Genomic DNA, 26,144 nt, shown 5'->3' with positions numbered 1-26,144 from the left:
TCTATTTTCTCCTGTCTATCTAGCTAATAATCCAAACGAGCAATGTCTATTTGTGCCTAATTGTAATCCTAAAAACATATTATATTAGTTTTGTTTTATTTAAGGCACTTTTGAACTCTATGTTGAATTTTTTTTTAGGACACAAATATTCCTAGTCTAGAACTCATGTATAAACCTGAAATATTTCCTTGAAGACATTAAAAATTAAATATAATCTCATTCATTAATTAAAAATTTCTGATATAATTATTTTATTTATATTTTAATCTTTCAATAATCTAAAATATAGAATTTAAAATTATAAGTATTTATTAATTTGCATTTACCATTTACGATTAATATTTAAGATGACACCATTGTTTTATGCATACATTTATACTGCTTCACCATTTAAGCAGTCTTGACTTACTGATGGATAAATGTTGAAAAACGTATTTTCTTTTTGTGATTTTCCACAGACAATTCTAATTCAACTTGTGCAGATCTGAAAGTTTAATCCTCTTCAAGAATCTTGGTACTTCTATGAATCTGTGTCTTAGCAAAAGGCACTACCTTCCACTCAATTTTACAAATCAAAAACCTGATATCATGTTTGACACCTCACTTACAGTTAACTTCCATGGCTATTCAAATAACAGTCTTATGAAATTCATATCTTATTATTTCTTTAATTCATGGAGTTTTCTTTATTGCCGCCATCCTAGTCCATGTACCATTATCTCTACATTGTTTATTTGTAAAAAAATTCATAACCCATTTCCTAGCACTAAAGTCATTTAAATTCATTTTTATCCTGAGTTAAAATGACCTTTTAAAAAAACATACTATATTATTTTTAGGCTTGACAACTTTTATGTCTGACACTGCCCTTGGTGTGGAGATTGACACACAAAACCCTGCATGCATGTAGGCAATCTGCATCTCTCTCCTGAATGGCATACTTCACGTGCCTCTCTGCAGCCCAGCCACATAAGCATCCTTCCTTTGCTAAAACAGCCAGTGAATTTTTTTGTCTCTGGGCCATTGTGCTTATTGTTTTCACTGCCTAAAATTCTGTCTACCAAGTTGACTGCTAATTCTCTGTCAACCATAGCTACCAAGGTTTACTGATGATAACAAGGAGCCTCTTCAGTTGTCTACAATGAAGAATGAGTTGCATTAGCAAAAGTGGTTCTGAAGGTAGGAATTTTAGAATATTGAGTGGGCATGAAGGAAAATCTCCCAAAACAAAACAGAATCAATGAAGCAGGGAAACTACTACCTCTGAGAACATACCTGAAAAGGGGAGCACGAGTTGCTCCTTAAGAATTATTCTTATTTATTAGTTTAGTTCTTAATTAGGTGTCAATAATCCAGAATCAAGACACTGCCATCGCACAAATGACTTTTGACTCTCAAGAGCTGAAGAATAGAAAACAAAAGAATTTTCAATTCTCATGTGCTCTCATTTAACTGGTAGAACTAAATTGGCATTTAAAGCATTTCAATTAAAATCTGTGAAATGTAGTGCTGGCTCTCCATAAGGATGATGGAATATGGGATGAACAACTAATCCTCAGTTTCCATCAAGACATCTTCCAGAGATCAACCTAAATCACTCACTCAAGGAAGTCTTAATTGACTTCCTGAGATAGGTTAGATTTCTTTGATATGATGTGAGACAAGTCTCTGATACTCCAAAGCACTTAGTAACCAACTTTGCATATGGCAAATACTCCACAAATATTTTATTGAATTAATCACCATGAGAATATAAATGATTATTAGGCATTGTATTTATTTTTTCATGGAAACAAATAATTTTCTCAAGTATGAGACTAATATAAGGAACTTTGATAATGCCAGCTAGGTAAAGTAAGGGCAATTGTTAATACATTGTGGTAATTTTTATAGAAAACAAAGTCTTATTTTAATCTTTCTAGTTTAGCATTGATAATTAACCAGAAACAAGAATTAGAAAAAAAAATCTAAATGAAATTGGTAGTTTCTACATATATTCTTGTATTAGTCCATTCTCATGCTGCTAATAAAGACATACCTGAGACCAATAATTTATAAAAGAAATAAGTTTAATGGACTCACAGTTCCACATGACTGGAGAGATCTCACAATCATGGCAGAAGGGGAAGGATGAGCAAAGTCACTTCAATACATGGTGGCTGGCAAGAGGGCGTGTATAGGGGAACTCCCCCACCCATAAAATCATCATATCTCTTGAGACTTATTCACTATCACAAGAACAGCATTGAAAAAAAAAATCTTCAACCGCAATTCAATTACCTCCCACCAGTTTCCTTCCATGACATGTAGGGATTATTAAAATTCAAGGCAATATTTGGGTGGGGACACATATCATTCTACCTCTGGTCCCTCCCAAATCATATGTCTTCAAATTTCAAAACCAATCATGCTTTCCCAGCAGTCCGCCTATGTTTTAACTCATTGCAGCATTAACTCAAAAGTCCACAGTCCAAAGTCTCGTCGGAGACAAGGCAAGTCCCTTCTGCCTATGAGCCTATAAAATCAAAAGCAAGTTAGTTAGTTTTTAGATATAATAGGAGTACAAGCGTTGGGTAAATACAGATGTCCCAAACAGGAGAAATTGTCCAAAATGAAGGGGCTACAGGCCCCATGCAAGTCCAAAATCAAACAGGGCAGTCAAATCTAAAAGCTCCAAAATTATCTCCTTTGACATCATGTCTCACATCCAGGATATGTTGATGCAAGAGGTGGACACCCACACCCTTGGGCAGCTTTGCTGTTGTGGCTTTGCAGTCTACAGCCTGCTCTTGGCTGCTTTCAATAGCTGACATTGAGTGTTTACAGCTTTTCCAGATGCAGGGTGCAAGCTGTCAGTGGATCTACCATTCTGTGGTCTGGAGGATGGTGGCCCTCTTCTCACAGCTCCACTAGGCAGTGTTCCAGTGGGGACTCTGTGTGGGGGTTCACACTGCACATTTCCCTTCTGCATTGCTCTAGCAGAAGTTCTCAATAAGAGCTCTGGCCCTGCAGCACACCTTTGCCTGGACATCCAAGCGTTTTCACACATGCTCTGAAATCTGTGGGGAGGCTCTCAAACCTCAATTCTTGACTTCTGTGCACCTGCAGGCTCAACACCATGTGGAAGTTGCCAATGCTTGGGATTTGCACACTCCAAAGCAAACACACAGGTTGTACCTTGGCCCCTTTTAGCCGGGGCTGGAGAAGCTGGGATGCAGGGCACCAAATCCCTAGACTGTACACAGAAGTAGGGCTCTGAGCCTGGCCCGGGAAACCATTTTTTCCTACTAGGAAAAAATGTGTTGGGAGAGACTGCCATGAAGGTCTCTGACATGCCCTGGAGACATTTTCCCCACTGTCTTTATGACTAGCATTTGGATCCTCACTACTTACTTATACAAATTTCTGCAGCAGGCTTGAATTTCTCCCCAGAAAATGGTTTTTTCTTCTTCTGCATTTCCAGGTGCAACTTTCTCAAACTCTTATGCTGTGCTTCCTTTTGAACACCTCGTCACTTAGAAATTTATTCTGCCAAATACCCTAAATCATCTTCCCCAAGTCCAAAGTTTCACAGTTCTATAGGACAGGGGCAAAATGGCATGAGTCTCTTTCAATAGCAAGAGTGACCTTTACTTCAGTCAGCTCCCAATAAGTTCCTTATCTCCATCTGAGACCACCTCGATCTGGATTTCATTGTCCATATCCCTACCAGCATTTTGGCCAAAGTCATTCAGCAAGTCTCCAGGAACTTCCAAACTTTTCCACATTTTCTTATCTTCTTCTGAGTCCTCCAAACTGTTCCAACCTCTGCCTATTACCCAGTTCCAAAGTCATTGCCACATTTTCACATACCTTTACAGCAGTGCCCCAATCTACTGATACCAATTTAGTGTATTAATCCTTTCTCATGCTGCTAAAAAGACATACCTGAGACTGAGTAATTTATTTATTTATTTATTTATTTATTTTTATTTTGAGTTCCAGGGTACATGTGCAGGATGTGCAGGTTTGTTACATAGGTAAATGTGTGCCATAGTGGTTTGCTGCACATATCAACCCCTTACCTAGGTATTAAACCCAGCATACATTAGGTACTTCTAATGCTCTCTCTTCTCCAACTCTACCCCTAGACAGGGCCCAGGGAGTTATTCCCCTCCCTGTGTCCATGTGTTTTAATTGTTTAGCTCCCAATTATATGTAAGAATACACCCTGTTTGTTTTTCTCTTCCTGCATTAGTTTGCTGTGGATAATGACTTCCATCTCCATCCATGTGCCTACAACCAACGTAATCTTGTTTCTTTTGTGGCTGCATAGCATTCCATGGCATATATGTACCACATTTCTTTATCTAGTCTATCACTGATAGGCATTTGAGTTGATTCCATGTCTTTGCTATTGTGAGTAGCGCTGCAATAAACATATGTGTATATTTAAGGAAAAAGGTTTAATAGAGTCACAGTTCCACATAGCTGAAGAGGCCTCCCAATCATGGCAGAATGTGAATGAATGAAAAGTAAAATCACACCTTACATGGCAGCAGGCAAGAGCCATGTGCCGGGGAGGTCCCCTTTATAAAACCATCAGATCTCATAAGACTTATTCACTATCACAAGAATAGCATCAGAAAGACCCAACCTCATGATTAAATTACCTCCCACCATGTTCCTCCCTCAACACTTGGGTATTACTACAATTCAAGGTGAGATTTGGGTGAGGACACAAGACCAAACCATCAATCTTAAACATCTTCTTAATATTAAAGAAAAGAAAAGAAAAAAAAATCTGGATTATTAATAAAAGTATACAGGCACAAAATCTTAATGTAAACATTTTAAAAATTTGAATTTTATCTACATAGAATTTAATCTACATGCATAAATTAGCATACAGATGAAAAAAGTATTAATGTTGAAAATGTATCATATGGTAGCTTTTGAAACATTCTTCAGTTACTTTTAGAAGCTATTTTTTTCTTCAATTACTTTTCAAAAATAATGTACAAAGAAAATAGAAAATAATCAAATAGAAAATCCTAATTAAAACACAGAAAAGTAAAGCAGAAAACAGAGGGAGCATTGCATTATTTGCTGACCCCTTTTTCCCCTGAATTTGAATTTGCCTATGTCTTACCAAGTATTTCATTGCATTGTATGGTAGAATTAATTTTAATATAGAGAATTTCAGGAAGGCCACTGTCTACTGTTTAGGTTTCACATGCTTTTTCAGTGTTGAAAGGTAGATAAACATTAATATGAGGAGCAATCACTTAAATTTTATTTAAACTGAGATTGTGGTAAGTTCATCTACTATAAAACTCATTTAGTATCACATTTGATACTCATGAAGCTCTCTAAATTAAATATCACAATTTATATTTTCAGGGAACATAAATAATGAACCAGCTAAATGTCACTCAACAGGGCCTCTAGAACAATCATTTGAAGCCAGGTTGGAATGTTCCTCTCCACTCTACCAGTGAGCTTTATATGAGTAATTTACTTTAAGGATCTAATGCAACATAAGTGATGAGGATACACTGCTGTAAGAAAATTCTAAATATGCAGTTAACTAATAATGTGACATTTGGTGGGCCTAAATGCAGAATTTGGAAATAGGGATTGTCAAACAGTGCCACAAGGCAGTGCACAGATTGTTTTAGGACATTCCGGGTTTGAGTTGGGTTTTCATCTTAAAGGCCAATCTCTTCTCCTTTCTAGCAATTCCAGGTCAAAGTTANTACAAATAAAAATGTTGAAATGAGTAAATAAATGAAAATTGTTTCATGAGATAAAAGAGGATTAATGGAAGCAGCAAGATATTAAACGTTGGCATCAAAGAGAATGCAATACAGTGACCAGTTAGCCTGATACTTGTGGAGCAAATTTAATTCCAGATCAGATATGTCTGCAAAGGTTTACCTTATGCATTTTTGCCAAAGCTCCAAACATACAATTCGTTTTTAAAAAGACTTACATGTTAGTAGTAGGAATGAAATATCCAGATTGACTTAAGCCTCTAGAATATCTAGCTGTCTTTTAAAAATCTTCTAAATTGGAATAAAACATTTTCCCAATTTAGCCCCCAAATCCAATGCCAATCAAATAAATGAAAGTATTATGGAGAAAATGTGTCCCCAAGTAGAGGTAATTTCTAAGCATAAGTCTGGTCTAATTTTATTTTTTAGGTCTCTGGGTATAGAGTTTGTTTTGCTCGTAGTTTTGATTAGAACCCAACTGTATTTAGAAAACAATCCAATAACCTCATTGTAATTGTATTACTCAAGGCTTTTGAATTCAAGTCCTCAGGAGTCGTGGTCCTTACGTGTCCCATGGAAATACCTTTATCTCAGGCCCATGAAGTGTTTTCCACTAGACTTTTGTTATTAAAGGCTTGTAATCATATAAGTACAAGAAAAATAAATGCATATTGTATTGCAAATCCCTAAAGAGCACAGTGCATAGGAAATAATCTTTTCATATCTTCATTTTCTGGCTTGAGATAAATATAAATTATTGGGAAAATGGAAGTTTCAGTAAAACAGATTTAATTTGTGATTTTAGATTTTGAATTTTTTACCTACATATCATTTTGAAAAAAAATTTAGATTAGACATATAGTACAAAAGAGTTAGAAAAATTAAAGACTCTAAGCAGGGTTTTACCCTAATCCATCCTCATCCAATAATGTAGAGCTAAATACAAAAAGAAGTGTCCATAAACATTGTACCCTAGGTGATAATTCTGAAATTAGTTATATCCTAGGGTTGAGCAAATAAATAAGTAAATTGTAGAAAATAGAAATGAGATATCTATGGTAAGAGGTAGAAATCACCAATAATGAGGGGAAGGCTAGAATAAACCCTGTGATGCTGGAAGAGAGAGAGAGAGAGAGAGAGAGAGAGAACCTACAGACAGATACTTAAATACGTACATATATTTATTATACATAAATATATGTTATACATATACATATATGTTAAGATGGCCTAAAAACAATGACATTTCAGTATAAATTGGCACAACTAACACCCACATATATCTTAGTTTCTAAATACTATTCTCCAATAAACTGATATAAAGGATTATTGGAGAAATGACTGAATCTGAAGTTAGGACAGAAAATACAAGCTTGTCCTGGAATATACTGCAGAAAGGAAATGTCAACTTGGAGGCAAGATCTACTGATGAATGTTAAAATGAGTGAGCAAAACTTTAAAGAGAATAAGATATTTGTACAGTCTCAAGATATTTAGTAATTACTCTGGTGGTTTTAAAGAATTTCCACAAATTATTTAATACTCTTCCCTCAAGGAGGTGGAGGAGCTTAATTCTTCCTCCTTAAGTGGTGGCTGGATTTAGTAGTTAGCTTCTTTAACGAATAAAATATGGAAAGAGATAAATAAAAACTTTATAGGGAAGAAACCTGGAAAATACCACCTTAGCCAAGTGATTAAGGCTAAAATCACCATTAACATTTATGTTAATATCACAAAACTCTCCCTAATATAAGAAAAGAAAACACTTCATCTCTGTATCATTACATGTCCCAAGGACATGCAGGGGGTGAGTTGGGTTTTCATCTTGAAGGCCAATCTCTTCTTTCTAGCAATTCCAGATCAAAGTTACTATCTCACATACAAATAAAAATGTTGAATGAATAAATGAAAATTGTTTCATGAGGTAAAAGAGGATTAATGGAAGCAGCGAAATATTAAATGTTGGCATCAAAGAGAATTCAATACTGTGACCAATTAGCCTGATGTTTGGTTTTACCCCAAAACCATAACCACAGTCTTTAAGAAAGCATTAGAGAAATTCAACTGAAAGAAATTTTACTCTACTGGTAACCATAAAAAGTGAATGCCAAGGTAAAAAACAAAAGCAAAACAAACAAACAAACTAACAAAAGAAACCCCAAAAAACGAGCAAGAAAAGACTGAGAAACTATCACAAATTAAAGGAGGCTAAGAAGATGTGATGGCTAAGTGAATCATTGTATTCTGTACTTAATCCTAGATCAGCAAAAAAATCTGTGACAAAACTTGTCAAATACAAAAAGAAGTTTGTAATTAATATATATCACTAAAGTTAATTTCTTAACTTTATATAAGAACACCAGATAAACACACCAGATTATGTGAGCTGTTAAGCTTAGGAATAGCTAGAAGCAGAGCACGTGAGAACTCTGTACTATCTTTGCAACTCTGCAGTAAATCAAAAGTCATATCAAAATAAAGGTTGAAAAAATTCTGTTTATCACTAATTGTGAGCTCATGCTCAGCATATTAGGCTTTTGTTTTCTGTTTTATTTATTTTATATTGTTTTCATTTTTCTAGGATATAACTGCATTTGACAAACTATTTCTTTAGGTTTCTTTATAAGACTTCTGACTTAAAAAAAAAAATGACTGACAAAGTTCAAAAAAACTTATTCCCTGGTGATTTCTTTATGCTGCCAATGTCACTCACATCCAAGATCTCTGACCTGCAATTCTTCTAACCAAATTTTTACAGTGTTGACTGTCATTCAAAGAAACATAAATCCCATCCTCTGGGAATTGTATATGCTTTATGGAGAGCATAGCTATCTTTCAAATGGTTCTGTTTTATGATTTATCAGAAAAATAAGTACATGAAAAAATAGTCCAAAATTCAGGCTGAGATAATATATGTATTTTATTGATATCAATATCACCTATTACCCTATCATTTGGTGTACATTGTTTTTAGCATAGTAGATATATCCAGCAAAAGTGAACAAGTAAAAATGGTCATCCTATCCTCAAATAAGTGATAGGATTAGATAGCACATAAGGATCATTGCAACTTTCAGACATGAGTTTATGTGTCCTGGAACATACTGATTTCCAAGAATTGTATAAATTGATGCTTTTAATTACCCTTGACAATTAAGACCAGTTGTTTTCAATGTCTGGCTAGGGCACGAAAGAGACCCAAAATAGTTATTAAAAATACCTTTAAATAACTAAGATTTTTCAAATGTTCGTGCTTACCAGGCATCTGAATGAGCCCCTTATTTTTCGTCAATTCTACCCTAAGACCTTATTTGTGGCCTTCATTAGATAAAATGTTACTAAGGTAGTGAATTGGCCTCATAGGCTTATCAAGGTTGTCTTAAATTTCTACCATGGCACTTCTTTATTATGTATTACATAACATAAGAGTGAGGTAAAAGCCCTATGTCTGGGTCAAAGACACTGTTAAGAATAAAAGGGTGACATTCAGGTCCAGAAGAATCAAAGTAGATATAAAGAAGAGGTACTAACAAAAGTAATAAATAGCAAGCTGGTATGATGATACAGATAAGGAAGTTTGAAAAATGTAGAGGTCAAGAAGGAAATATTGTTCAAAAACAGTCTAGCAGTCAGACATCGGGAAGTATGCCCATGCTGGGGATCAATTTGGTCAAACTCAGATAAGTTTGTGGACAAGAAAATCAGGTACAGCACATAAGAGATTAGATGACCTTTGGATTGAGTCAAATCTGACCTCAGAGAGGTACAGAATTTTCACTGTATCCTGCTGAAATAAGATTCACTGAGTTTGAGTAATCAGAGTAAGGAAAGTCCTGACTGCTGAATTGAAGTAATTTTCTTCCAAATCCACATTCTGAAATATACAAAGTTAAATTCATTGTATTATTCCACACAATGCAGTCTGTATTTTTAACTTTGTCTTTGATAAAGGCACTGATAACACCCAATCATCCATCCTTAAATCCACAACCTGTTTTTTAAATTTCTCACTCTCTCACAACAAATAGATAAGGGCTTCCACCCACAAATGTATTTAGCATTCATCTCCTTTCTTCTATGTTATTGATTTAGTTTCACCTCTCATCATTTATTGCAAGATGCTTCAATAACCTCTTAGATGCTTTTCTTGTTAACATCTTTTCCATATTTAACTAACTTCTTAAAAGACTGACATGATCATATCAACCATAGCTCAAGAACCTTTGCTTACAAATGAGCTTAAACCTTTAAAACAAAATAATATATCCTTCTTGACCAAGCTGTAACATATACTTTCCTGCTCATTTAGAATTTGTTGACTTAAGCTGAATCACTTAATCCTCCCAACACTCTACACATTCCTCCATATATACCCAATTACTTACATTGATACTGCTCTATATATCAGTGTTCTAGTCCTTTTTCCTGACCCTTACAGTTCAGCTTAAATGCCACCATTTCTCTTATCAAACACTTTTTTCCTTCTAAACCTACCTGCTACTATACATAATGTGTATATGTTTTACATTACAGTAATCATATTGGCTTTCTTCATCAATTGATCGTCAGCTGTTGAAGTGAGGAGTTCTTTCTGGTTCAGCTTTGTATGACTCAACATCTATCCGGATGGAATAATTGCTTGAGACTCAGATTGAACAATCTGATAGAATATTAGAATTTTTTTATGGAAAGCCAAATAACAGAATAAGGAATGGATGTGAGGTAAGGCTTTTTCAAAAGAGAAACACCTCTAGTACACAGCATTCCCTAAAATATACCTAACATTACCAGAAAAATCCAATTGCTAATTGATAAAAATATTTTGAGCATCTGACACTGAAAAAATAATATACTTACACTCGTTGCTCAAAATAGGGATTCTTTTGGGCTAGCCAAATATTTTCCACATTTAATCTCAGTTAAATTTATAAAGGCATTAGAAAGTATGTACCAGAGGATAGCTAGAGGTGACCACACTAAACAAATTACACAAAATATGTGCTTCCACAACTTTTCATAGACAAGTTCCGCAATTTTCATAGACAACTTCCCATCCCACCAGGATGGGAAGAATCTACTTGTTTCATGTCTTGTAATCCCTTACTACAAGATTATTATTTTCATCTAAGGGGAACTAATTGGAGATCCAAGTTTAACTCATCTCTATCACCACCAGCCAATCACAGTGGAATACTGTCCACTAAACCACCTGAGTTTCATACCCATGTGTTGACTTGCACCATTTTTGCCATTTAAAATACCATGTATTTGTTGGGTATTCCTCAGGTTAAGAGTAATCTGCTTGCTTTAATTTCACTTTGAAATACAGATAAAATCCTATCAATAGTAAGGGATAATTTTTCAAGAAAGAAAATGAGGACAAAAATAACAGTTCATTCAGGAAGACAAAAGCAAACAAAAAAACCAGTCCACGTTTTCTAAAATCCTGGACCTTCAGGTCATTGCAGCTATTACAGGACATCATTTCAGAATTCTGTTGGTTGTGCTGTTTTTCATAGCTTTCTAGTACCTCAACATATGTCCATCTATCTCCTATTAATCTATCAATCATCTAACTCTCTATCTCTGTCATCAATATTGTCTATCTAATTAAATGTAAATAAAAGTGTCCCTTAAGTTCAGTTATTGTGGCAGAGATAGTACTTTCATGTCAGTCTCATATTCCATGTGTTTTACTGCATTACCTAACCTTCCTGTAGTAGTTATGTGAGGACTTGTGTATATTTTAAACCAATAGGCTATGATTGGTACACATATATTCTGACAAATAGTGGAGCTGAGCTCTTTGTGTAATTTCTTACCTCATCACAGTAATCAAGGAGGTCATAAGACAGTAGCAATTAGCATAATTCCATCTTATTTTGAAGTCCTGAATAAGTACTAGGAATCACCATGGATTTACCACTTATGGTAAACGAACCATTATGTTCAGCTGCTCAGATGTTGGAGATGTTTGCTGTTGCAGAATACTCTAACCTACTCTAACTGTGCTTTAATAAAAAAGGGAGACTCAACATATACTCTTGATACTTGTGGTGTTTACAGATAATCAAAAAATCAACTTTTTAAAAAATCTCCTCTAGAAATAGGGCACATCAAAAATCATTATGAAAGGATCCTTTCCACATCACATACTGTGCTCATTTGCATTACAGGTATGGTGGTTCCGTGGTTCTCAATCCTGGGAAATATATATGTATATATGCATATATGTATCATTCATATTAGTTAGTTTTTGTATCAGCCTCTCAATTCACATTAATTAAATCATAATGTCTCATTTGGCCTTGGGCATCTAGATTTTTTCTAAAGTTATTGTGACTCCAGTTCATACTGATGGCTAAGAACCACTATGGAGTACAGTTATAGTCTGAAATGTTTGCTTGCTTTTGAGTAAATATATGTCAAAATTTTAGGAAAAGACTTTTACAGTACAAATGTTCTGTAATAAATAATAACATTATGTAATAATAATACAGGTAAAAACATCAGCTAACTCATCGTTATTTCTGTAATATCACCTAACTCATTTTTAGTAAGAAATTGTCTGAATCTATTAAACACGTAAATCAGTGGAAATAAGACAGACTTGGAGTCAAATAAATTTACATTTCAATATCAGTCCTTCACTTACTCACTGTGTGTGTGGCCTCAGGTAATTTCTTAGTCTCTTTGATGCTAGTTGCCTCTTCTGGAAACTTGAGATAATATCCTTCTTACAGTGTTGCTCTAGAATTATGTGAAAGAATTTTCACAAGACAATCACACAATCTTAAAGTTGTTTGACAAAATTAGGTACTTTGATATAAAATCAAGAGTGCTGAAGTTGTATGATGCTTCAAAACAGTGGTTTTTCTTTGCTGGAACTTCCAAAATTGCAGGACTGTTCTTTTGGTTGAGGTTGTGCTTCCTTTCTGAATTTTATATACAGTTTAGAAGGGAAACACATTATTTTCTATCAAGAGTGTATTTCCTCTCAGCGGTGCCTTCCTGTTCTCTTCAGAATTCTTTGAGCATTATATGTCTCTCTCTCTCTCTCTCTCTCTCTCTCTCTCTCTCTCTGTGTGTGTGTGTGTGTGTGTGTGCGCATTTCCATAAATATATGGAAAAACATTTGACCATGAGCCTTTTGAAAAACAAATATTAAATGGCACTAAAGCAGACAAATGACTTAGAAAAGGCAAGAGTTATCTTTGTTCTTGAAAATAGATCTACAGTAACATGTCCTAGAAAGAAAATGTTCTCCAAATGACTTGAGAATTTGAGTATTATTTATTCTTATTAAGTTCTTGGCTCTTCTTTGACAAACTTCCATTCCATCTGAGACCTTTGTGTGGTGCCATGTAATGAAAGTTATTTATATTTGAAAAATATCCAGCATTCTGGGAAATTTTGTGACAACTGGTAGAAAAGGATCAATATAAATTAATTTGTGATAAAATTAATAAGTAAAGACATATGAAAGTAATTTTAATAGGTATACTAGCAATAAGCTATGAAAACAGAAGTAATAATTCACAGTGACATTCATCAATTAAAGGAATAATTTCTCATCAAATAAATTTCCATCTCTTTTTATGAACCAATAAAATAAGAAAAAATGTGCTTTTGTGAGGCAGGGAAGGGGAGAGGAAAGAATGATTAGAAGAGATATTGTTTTTACTGCTCCAGATTATTAATGTTATAAAAGGGGACAATAGACTTTATAAGACCACGCAAACATCTCAGCCACCTGCTACATTCATAGAAGGTGTTCAAACTGTTGAAAGAAAAAAAAATCAATGACTACATGAGTGTTTTAAGTCAATCACCACCGACTTTGTCAGTCTCCTTAAGCCTGATCAATAATTATTTGCCTTTAAATTTCTGGTAGTTTATAGATCTTACAGGCTGTTGAATTGATTTGACAGAATATGGAGATTAATCCTAGAAACAACCTTGTAAAATAATGTTCTCAAAATGGGAAAATTTATGAAGATATATTTCTGAGACATTAGCAAATTAAGGATGAGTATGCTTTCCTAGAGATGACAGCAAAACTGGCACACACACAATGTAAATTAAGTGAAGGACTACAATCATTTAAGAAAATAGTTATTCATGTATTTGATGGTGTATAAAGTGACATTTTTAGTCTGTACCTTAAAGAAAAGATATCTTATCACAGGACTTGGTCAAAATTAAAGTTGTATTTACTATTTGTATACAGTCCCAAATTGTATTGAAGATGCTTATGAAGGTTAAAATGACACAAGCAAACAGAATTGGTGATATTTTGTTTTATCTGTTACACATTTCTTTACACTATACAAATGCAGGGGACAAATTAAATAGTGAAGGCATAGTTAGGTTGTTACATGTATATGTATTTTTTTTCATAAGAAACTTTTCTGTAAGAAACTTGAACTGTAGCTTTTTGAGGAAGTCAAGTGATTAAAAGAACCTAATGAGGAAAAGAATCAATGGCCCAGAAGAACTGAAATTGGAATTAAGAATTAATTGATTTTGAAAAATCAGATTCAAAGGGAATATTAAATGCAATCCCTCTAAAACCATTAAGCTTATAGTAATAAAATGAGTGGATATTGCTTCTAAAGTGGAATATTTTGATTAGATAGGCTTCAAGTTTCAAATGACTGGTTTTAAAGAAAGTTTTTCTGAGGGACATCAGTGAAGTCTTCCTTCATTAATGAAAATAACGTAAAGTCAATGAGGGAAAGCTCCCTACAGGAAGGAAAACAAACTCAAGATCTGGTATAATCACTATCTTTTTATAAAAGCATGCATATTATCTGGTATTATAAGTACAGATATGTTCTAGTTATAAATATGAAATAAGACATCTTATCTCTGCTTTGACATGTAATTAGATTTTCATATTTTGCTTTTGCCTTCAGAATCAGTTATAATCTCATATATTGCTGTTAAAAGATTAAAACAAAGAGTAAAGCTGTTGTGCAAATACTTTAAACTACTGAAAAGTATAATCTTGCCATTGTACTCTAAAATCAGAGAATTTTCACAATTAACGTGGTTGAGAAATTAGCCAGCCTATTGTAACCATCTTTTGTTGTTTATGAAGTATCTTAGATGAACAGATGTGTTTATGTAATTTGGTTTGATAATTTGTACTAAATACAAAATTCTTCATGAGTGCCAAAAATAACAGGTGCTGAATAAAAGAACTCTAAGGAAGCTTTATTGAATTTCATCAATTTATCATTTAAAAGTGAAGAGTATATGATAGAATAAAACTGTAGGCATTAATAAAGCACCAGGGAGCTTGATACACATACATTCAAAATAGAAAGAACAATTATTTAGATAAGACTGCATCCTGTGAGAGTCTTCTCTCTCTCTCTCTATAGATAGATAGATAGATAGATAGATAGATAGATAGATACATACATACATACATACATACATACATATAGATAGATACATGTATGTAGATATATAGAGAAATATATATATAGAAAAAAATTCCTATATTGCTTCGCCTCAGAGTAACCATAATGACAATAAGTTGTCAACATAATGGGCCAGTTTTCACTGAATTCAGGTACTCGATACAGTAAGCCCTAGCACTATTGTTGCGACATTTTATCAGTAACAGTTGGTTCTGGAAGTTCCCAGATAATTTTGAGGCAAAGAAAGATATCAACGAATTAGATTTGTAAAATAATTCTGCACACTTGTGGTCATAGTTTTTGAAAAGGTTTAAGAAGCGTGAATGTTTTTGGATGAAGCTTTAATTAATTTCTCTATTATTTGAATTCAAAGATTTCTTCTTTCATTTCTACATTTGTCATTTTGAATATTTTAGCCTAACCTCCCCTACACTTGGCTAAACCTTTTGGCTGCTTTTGAATGAGTCAGTACTTTTTGCTTTGCTGGGGCTCTATGCTGTATATAGATTATTCTGATGCCTCTTTTGTTGCCTAAAAATATTTAACCAAAAGAAAATTGTACTTTGTTATTATTAATGCACAAACTCTTGTGTCAAACTTCCTATATCCCAAATCTTGCTGTTCCACTCAGTGACTTTAGACAAGATGGCTTCCCTCTCCTCCCCTCCCTTCCCTTCTGTTCACTTCTCTTCTCTTCTCATTTCCCCCCCAGATACTGTCTTCCTCTATCATCCAGGCTGGGGTGCAGTGCAGTGACATGATGGTGGCTCACTGTAGCCTAGAACTCCCAGGCTCAAGCAATCCTTTTGCCTCAGCTTCCTGAGTAACTGGAAGTATGGATACGTGCTGCCACTCCAGCTATTTTTTTCCGCTTTTTTAGAGATTGGTGTCATGATATGTTGACCAGGCTAGTTTCAAACTCCTGGCCTCAAGCATTTCTCCCACATGGACCTCCCAAAGGACTGAGATTACAGGCATAATCTACCATGTTCAGCCAAGACCATTTCTAAACCTTGATTTCCACTGTTGTGAAATGACTACTGATACTTCAGCTCTGTTTTTTTGTGTCTTTGTTTTAAATGACATAATAGATCATCTTCAGTATTAGCTATCATAATTATCTTACTTTTATTGCCCACAGTGGTTTATTCCCTTATCTTAATTCTCATGCTGGTTGTTTCCTGTGGCATTTGTCATACAGAAATTTATTTGTGTCATAATGGCATTATGGATTTATTAAAAACAGACACTGCCCTTTATATTTCATAGGTATTATTCATAGCCAAAGGCCCTCCACGATGAATATAGAAAATATGGTATCTTAGCAGCGTTCTCTTGCTGATCTCATTGTGACTAAGGTGAAAGATACTGAACTGAATAATTGCAAAAAAAAAATAAATAAAGCCCTATCATTTTAAAAACTACAATATAAAAACAGTATTCTAGGCAATTTTGAGTATTTTATCTTAGTTAATTTTTACAGAACATAGTATGAGTTGCACAACTAATGTTTTGGAGCTAGGCTACAAAAATAGATCTCTTTCATTTCCAAACCAGGGCAAAGACAACCTAGATGTTAGAAAATTGGCATAGGTAAAAAACATTCCTATTTTTGGTTATAGAAGTATATACCTTTAACTCTAATTATGGCATTTTATAGCACCATAAACATGTCATATAACCTGAGCCATATACGTTAAAGTTACTAATCTGTATTCTTATTTAGGAAAAGAGAATCAAAATCTGAGATCTTTTTATTTTTAATTCAGTAAAGCAGTTGTCAGTAAAATAGCCTCATTCTTTTTCAAATGAGTTTTAGGATAGACAGAAGACTTCAGTTAAAATATCAAGTCCACTTACAAATATGATGACTGAGACTCAGGCCTGGGTTTACAAAACAATATGAGGTTTTTTTTTCACCCTCTAGTAATACCACTTAATGTGTATAATTAAAGAAATAAAGGACATACTTTTTTATTTTTAGCTATCACATGCATTCAAATTGTTTTACATATCTGAAATATATCTACATTGAGACTGAGTTAAAAACATTTATTGGGAGCAATAGATGCATGGCTCTGATATATTTGTAGAGCAATTTTATATTTTCCCCCAAAGGACAATTGGCTTTGTAACCAACATGATTTATCATGGAATGACAAGTTGAGAATGAGCTTGAGATTCCATAAACTCCATTTTTTCCCTCCAAATAGAACCCAAACTAATTTATCTGAAACAGATAAGAATATTTCAAAGTTAACCAAAAGGTTACAATGTGGACTGCTACTCTGTGGACCAGCACTATAGTTCTGTTAGAGAATGAATTGGTCACTGAAGCCATGACATGAAAAATTGGTTAGTATAAGAATCCCTTTCTGGGGAGGTAAGCTTTCATCCTACACAAGACACCCATTGATGGTGTGATTTAATGCATCAGCTATTCAATACAAAGCCACAGCAACCATTTTTACCCTGGAAACCAAAGCAAAAACAAACAAAAACATGGCTTAAATGAGCAAAATAAAGCCTTATAATCTCACAGAACATATGTTTTTACTGAATATCAATTTTCTACTCAGACTCCATTAGGGAAGTTATTTTTTAAATTAAAGCAAGCAAAACAACAACAACAACAAAAACTCTCCATTGCTGCATCAACCTGCAGAAAAGGAGGACCCAGCATGCTCAGGGCAGAGTCAGTAAAAAGCAGCAAGAAATATACATGCAAAGAGCTTCCACTTTCCAATTCTCTGTTTAAAGGGCTTAGATATTGCTACTCCAACCTAATAACAAGTGAAAACCAAACAGACTAAAAAACTAAGAACTCTTTTTGGATGCATAAGAGCAGTGAGGATACAGAGCAAATTGCTGCCATTAGGATGGAAGTGATAGACAAGTGAATACAGGAAAGAATACATGGTGGTTTACTGGGGCAGAAACCACAATGGGGACCAGTGCCATGGTGGGTTAGCAAAATAAGAGCTGTAGTTGATCCATTGCTGAGGGCTCAGTGTGGATAAGTCTGAGAGTTAAAAACTCTAGATGAACCCAGTCATATGGTGCTCTCCCACAGTGGTGTGAGATTTACCTCTAGAAAGTCAACCAGGTTTCCAGAGTAAATATCAGAGAAAAATCTTCCCGTGCTATCGGCAGAGGGAGGGAAGCCATATTGAAATATGCCAAAGGACTCTGTTCTTAAAAAGGCCTGCTCTCAGGAGAAACTAGTCTACCTAATCCTCACCTGGTGGGGTATTATCAGAGTCTAATTGATCTGGGGGAAGGGAAAGACCCAACTCTAGCCCACTCTAGAAATCCTGCCCTTCCTGATAAATAATTAAAAAAATGGAGAAACATTTGTCAAGTTCCCAGTCCTGAGTTTCGGGATCACTACAAGACTGAGACTATAGGATTATTAAATGCTTCTACTCCCCTGACACCTTACTGTCACAGGACTAAAAGCGTACTTACAGCATTTCCTTTTACGAAGTATATCATGTCTCACAATCAAGAAAAAAATTACAAGGTACACTGAAAGGTGAAATACGATAATTTGAAGATACAGAGCAAGCATCAGAACCAGACATGACAGGAATGTTGGAATTATATCACCAGGAATTTAACACAACTGTGATTGATATGCCAAGTGTTATAATGGATAAAGTAGACAGCATACAAAATACAAAGCTGGATAAGAAATGTAAAAAGAGAGGTAGAAATCTGAAGAAAAGATCAAAAAGAAGTGATAAAAGATTTTTAAAAAATACTGTAGTAGAAAAAAAGAATGTCTTTGATAAACTTAATAGTACACTAGACATGGCTGAAGAAAACATCTCTGAGCTTGAAAATTTAGCAATAGAAACTTTGGAAACTAGAAAGAAAGAAAGAGAACATAGACTGATATTCTGCTCCATTTTTGGAGCAGAATATCCAAACACTGTGGATTACATATATTTATTTATAAGTAAAATAAATGATAATAGTGATACAAAGAACAATAGAAAGGGATTAGTAGTATTACTATATGAGGTACATGCTCCACCTTAGAAGGTATACAGTGTTATTTCAAAGTGGATTTTGATTCATTGGAAATATATATTGCAAACTCTAGAGCAACTATTTTCAAAACTATTTAAATAAATATAATTGATATGCTAAGAAAGGAATAAAAAGTAAATCATATAAAATGTTGAATTAAAGCCAAGAAAGACAGAAAAAGTGGAAGAAAAAAATTAGAACAAAGAACAAGGGCAGCAAATAAAAACACTGGTAAATAAATATAGTAGATATTAATCTAACTGTATCAATAGTTGGTTGGAACTGATTATTTCAATTTCCTAAATGCTCCTATTAAAAGATAGAGATTGTCAGAATGGATCTGAAAATAATACTCAACTATGTGCTTTCTACAAATGAACCTCACTTTAAATATAAAGGCACATATATATTGACAGTAAACAGATGGAGAAAAATAAATCATACAAGCACTTAGCAAAAGAAAGCAGGAGTAACTATATTATTGCAAACAGTGCAGACTTCAATTCAAGCAAAATTATTGTGGATAAAAAAGGCATTATGATAAATGAATTGATTATGTACAAAGACATAACAATCCTTAATATGTGGACAATGAAGAAAAGCATCAAACTATGTGAGGTAAAAACTAACAAAAGTATGAGAAGAAAGAAATGAATCCACTATCACACTTGGGGACTTCAACACCCCACTATCAAAAATGGGCAAATTCAGCAGTCAGAAAATCAGTGATGACACAGCTGAGCACAACACCATCAATCAATTGGATAAAATCAGCATCTACAGACTATCCAAAAACAGCAGGATTCACATTCTTCTCAAGTTCTTATGAAACACTCCCTCAAAAATGCCACATCATGAGCAATAAATGATACACACCTAAAAATTTTTTAAAAATATGTTTGCTCTCAGACAGCATAGAATTAAACTAAAAATAATTTAAGGAAAGCTTACCGAAAAAAATCCCAAAATACAGTTGATTAAATAACACACTTTTAATAAACCATGGATCAAAGAAAATATCAACAGAAATGATACATACTTTGAATACATGAAAAATGAAAACACAACTTATCAAAATCTGTGAGATGCAGCAAAAGCAGTACTTAGAAGAAAATCTGTATCATTGAATGCATATATTAGAAAAGAATAAAAATCTAAAATCAATAAACTAAGTTTATACCTTAGGAAACTGGGAAAGTAAGAGTAAATTAAATCCAAAGTAAGCAAAATAAAATAAATAATAAGAATTAGAGCAGAAACTGCTGAAATTTAAGAAGAGGATCAATAGAGAAAATTAACAATGATAGACTGGATAAAGAAAATGTGACACATAAGCACCATGGAATACTATGCAGCCATAAAAAATGATGAATTCATGTCCTTTGCAGGGACATAGATGAAGGTGGAAAACATCATTCTCAGCAAACTGACACAAGAACAGAAAGCCAAACACTGCATGTTCTCGATCATAAGTGAGTGTTGAACAATGAGAACAGGTGGACACAGGGAGGGGAACATCACACACTGGGGCCTGTTGGGGGTGGGGGAGCGAGGGAAGGGATAGCAGGGGGTGGAGGCATTGGGGAGGGATAACATTAGGAGAAATAGCTAATGTTGATATTGGGGGGGATGAATGCAGCAAACCACCATGGCATGTGTATACCTATGTAACAATCCTGCATGATCTGCATATGTACCCCAGAACTTAAAGTATGAAAATAACTAAAGAAATAAAATAAAGTGGGAAAAAAAGAAAATTAACAAAATCAAACGTTGGTTCTTGAAAAGATCAATAAAATCAACAGGCTAAAAAAATATGATTATTTCAATAGATACAGAAAAAATTTTGAAAAAATTCATCACCCATTTATGATTAAAAAAAAAAAACACCTCTCTAAGTTCATAAGGAATAGAGGGAAACTTTCTCAACAGGATAAACTATACATCCAGAAAATCCACAGCTAACCTCATATTTAATGGTGAGAAACTAGAAACTTTCCCATTAATATCAGGATAGAGCAAGGATGTCTTCTCTCATGCCTCATTTTCAATATTGTACTGGCAGTACTACTTAATGCAATAGGATAAGAAAAAGAAATAAAAGCTATACACATTGCAATAAAAGCAGTAAAACTGCATTTGCATGCGGATGACGTGGTTATGTCAAAAATCCAAAACAATCAACAAACAAAGCTTCCTAGAACTAAGTAATTATAGCAAGTTTGAAGAATACAGGATGAACATATACAAGTCAGTCACTTTCCATCTGGGTGTGGTGGCTCACTCCTGTAATCCCAGAACTTTGAGAGGATGAGGCAGGTGGATCACTTGAGGCCAAGGGTTTGAGACCAATCTGGCCAGCATGGTAAAATCCTGTCTCTACTAAAAATACAAAAATTAGCCAGTTATGGTAGCACATACTTGTAATTCCAGCTATTTGGGAAGCTGAGGTGCAAGAATTGCTTGAACTTGAGGAGATTGCAGTGAGCCAAGATCTGCCACTGCACTCCAGCCTAGGCAAACAAAAAGGGGTCAATCACTTTCCTATATACCAGTAATAAAAATATGTGGGATTGGAAATTAAAAACAAAATATTATTTTCATTAACAGTTCAAAAAATAAAATACATATGTAAAAATCTAACAAAATAGATACAATGTCTATATGGGGAAAACTATAAAATTATAACAAATGAAATTTTGAAAAACTATATAAGTGGAGGATCTTCCATTTTCATGGATAAGAAGAATCAATATTGTAAAAATGTCAGTTTTATTCTATATTTATCTATAGATTCGATGCAATCCCAGTAAAAATCCCAGCGAGTTATCTTGTGGATAATGACAAATGGATTCTAAAGTTTATAGAGAGAGGCATGAAACCTAGAATAGCCAACGCAATATTGAAAAAGAATAACACAGTTGGAGTACTGACACTACCCAACTTCAAGGCTTACTACAAAACTAAAGTAATCAAGGTAATGTGGTATTGGTAAAATAATAAACAAATAGATCAATGGAACAAAATATATAGCCCAGGAGTATGCCATAAATATAGTCAACTGATATTTTACAATACAAAGCAATAAAATAGAACAAAAATAACTTTATCAAGAAAAGGTGCTGGAACCACTGGACATTCACACATAAAAACAAACAAACAAACTTAGACACAGGCCTTACACCTTTCACAAAAACTAACTCAAAATGAACCATAGACTTAAATGTAATACACAAAACTTCAAAACTCCTAGAAGATAATATAGGAGAAAACAAAGATGACCATGGGTATAACAATGACTTTTTAGATACAACATCAAAGGCACAAACCATGAAAGAAACATTTGATAAGTTTGGCTTTATTAAAATTTAGAATTTTTTCACTAAAAAGGACAATGTCCAGAGAAAGTAAAAAGAAGCCACAGATAAAATATTTGCAGTAAATGCATCTGATATAGAAATGTCATCCAAAATATACAAATAACCCTAAAAATTTAACAATTAGAAAATGAATAGCCCAATTACAAAATGGGCAAAATACTTAAACAGGCACCTCACCAAAGAAGATATACAGATGGGAAATGTATATATGAAAGCATGTTGCACATCATTTGTCATCAGGGAAATGCAAATTAAAGCAACAATGAAATACCACTGCACACCTATTATAATGGCCAAAATCTGAAATACTGGCAGCATGAAATACTGGCAAGGATGCAGACAATAGGAACTCTCATTATTTGCTGATGGGAATGTGCAAACCACTATAGCTGCTTTGAAATACATTTGTCAAGTTTGTACAAAACAAAACACTTTTTTATCATACAATGAAACAATTCTTTATATTATTCTAAAGGAGTTAAAACTTATGCCCACACAAAAATGTGTATACATATATTTATAGCAGTTTCATTCATAATTGCTAAAGCTTGGAAACAACCAATATGTCCTTCATTGGGTAAACTTCAGTAATTGCAGACAATGGGCTATTATTCAACGCTAAAAAAGAAAAAAAAAAAGAAAGAACATCCAAGATAGAAAAGATATACAGGAAAAGTTCAATGCATATTACTAAGTGAAGGAAGCTAATTTGAAAGACTATATACCTCATATTTCAATTATGTGACATTCTGAAAAAGACAAGAAATATGTAGACCATAGTTAAGATCAGTGGTTGCCTAGGTTGAGAGGAGGGAGGGAGGGATGAACAGGCAGAACACAGAATTTTTAGGGCAGTGAAAATACTCTTTATGATATTCTAATGATGAATATATGTCATTATCCATTTCTCCAAACCCATTGAATGTAAAATATCAAGAATGAAACCTAATTTAAACTATGAGCCTTGAGTGATAATGATGTTTAAATGTAGGTTCATCAGTTGTAACAAACCTACCACTCTGGTGGTGGACATTGATAACAGGAAAAGCAATGCATGTGGAGGAGCAAGGGATTTATAGGAAATCTGTGTACCTTTCTCTTAATTATGTTGTTAAATTAAAACTGCTCTAAAATTTAAACTTTAAAAATATGTGATATGCATTAGTCAAAAAGCACCACATATTTTAACTCATTTAACTCGATTTCTTGAAAATCAAAACATTTTTAGATAGCGAGTATATAGTAGCATATATTTTGCAAAAAAATGAAAAGTAAATTTTTTTTAGAATGTCAAATACCAGGAGTATGTTATTTAATAAATTTTTAGAAATTATAGATTTAATTATGGTTCTGCCCTTTAAGTAAAAGGTGGCAGCTATTATTTACGAAGTGAATTCTGTGTTCTATGTTTTATATTAGGTCTGGGGACTCACATATAAACCAGACCAATATGGCACTCTCTTCATGAGAGCGTACACAATAGATCAGACTCATAGAAGCTGGTAAGCAGAACACAGAAGATCCAACTTGGAGAAATTCCATTCATGTGCTACTCCTATGTTAGTGTTTTAAATAATTTAAATAAAAGGACAGAAACCTAAAAATTCATATCGGAATCTATATATCACTTTTAGTTTTTAAACATATTTATGAGTATGTTAAAACTATATATTATTATTTTGTATTATAGTTTTAGTCATCAAACTTTTAAGGAATTTGACTTACGATTACATTTCATTATATTTTGCAGAATTTTCCTTACAATTATATTCCAGGCTTGTCATGTGAAAGCCTCTGTTACAAGAAATATTATATTAATATTATCATTTTCAAAATGTTACTTTATTATCCATTAAATTCTCAGTGTTTTTGTTCTTACCTTCAAAAATATTAGAATAGCATGTTGAGTGATCAGACCGTAGTTAGATCTCAAAATTTATAATGTTTAACTGAGTCTTAATCATAATAACATTTTCTATAATTAAATACTTAACACTATTGACTGCATAATTCATGATTAATTTTATGACATAGCTTTATTTTATCTACACATATTTCTCAACTGGTCTAGGGAATCAAGAATAAGTTAGGCCAGGGAATCGAGTTAGAGGGCGCCATCAGGTGGTACTGCGTCCTGAACCAGGAGAACTGGCACATAGATCTGATTTGCCATCTAGTAGGTATCCCATCTGTGATATTTTTTCATAGCATTGTCCCTAAGACCTCAGCAAAAAGAGTTTAACATGTGTAAAACATAATAATGTAGACATTTAATTAATCATAATTTGCACATATTAAATTTTTCTTGCCAAACCTTTAAAATATTAGAAATGTCATCTGAGTATCATAGATTAGAAAAATATTTCTGTGGGAGAAATATAATCCTATATTTCACCACACAGGTTAGAGGTACATTAGATATTTGAAATATTTTAATAAATACAGTACTTTCAGGAAGAAGAAAAACCATAGTGCCCCCAAGCAAATTTGTTTTAATAATACATATTTAATTAGAGAAACTCCTCCCAGAATGCTCTATAAATAATATGGGATAAGATATATATACAGTAAATTGAAGTAGTTTGACTCAATAATAGAAAAAGCAAATATTTTCTTAGTAAAAGTTAAAGATGATATTGTACTGGAATTGAAAGTCCAAGAAAATTATATTATTCCATGGCAAAACAAATCTAAAAAATGATTTCTGTTTTCCTTATCTCAGTAACTATTTTTGGCCCTTTAATTAAACAGGTCAGAACTATACATTGTGTCCAAGTCATGTAACTGGATTATTATTTTTTTATTTTTATTTTTTAGTTTGTATATGTATGTGTGAGTTTTAAGATACACAGAGGAGGAATAATAGGCCTTTTTCTTTTAGGGTCTCAGATTTTAACTCTCAATTTGGAAGAACTTATCAGAACATCTATTTCTACTGAAGGTCACAACTTTAAATCTGATTATTACTGAAGGAAATCTACTGATGAATTGACAGCTTAAGCCTGTGATTTTGATTCAATTACCACATTTCTACTGATTGTTCTTTGAAAAGACCTTCACATCTGCATTACAATTTTGCTCTCATGCTAATATGTAACCACTTTTGGCTGCTTCCAAGAAAAGTTAAGAGCTTGCCAAGAGTTTATGAAATCTAATTTTGAAAATAGTGTTCTTAATGTAACAGTGTTTTAAACGTTGACTCCATTTTACTAGACATATTGATGTCTACTTATTGAATTTACTGACCTTGACAAAGCTATAATTTATAGTGAGGAATACTATCAGAATGATGGCCATAATTTTTGGCCTTCTCTTTATGTTTTCAAACACAAGAATTACAATGCTCATTCTGAAAATATTCTCATCTGGATTATTTTGCTTCAGTCCCTTAATCCACAAAATGTAATTATTTTTCTAGTTGGTTAAGGCATGCTCTGATTTCAAGGAAAGCATGACACTAGATATTTGTAAAATTATAATCATGTTTGTAGTTTTGACATAACTTAATTAACAGTCTCTCACACACGATACTAGGTGTTAAA

The sequence above is a fragment of the Cebus imitator genome, unplaced genomic scaffold, assembly GCF_001604975.1.
Source record: "Cebus imitator isolate Cc_AM_T3 unplaced genomic scaffold, Cebus_imitator-1.0 Scaffold104, whole genome shotgun sequence".
NCBI classification, from domain to species: Eukaryota; Metazoa; Chordata; class Mammalia; order Primates; family Cebidae; genus Cebus; species Cebus imitator.
This window is presented reverse-complemented; position numbering follows the sequence as displayed.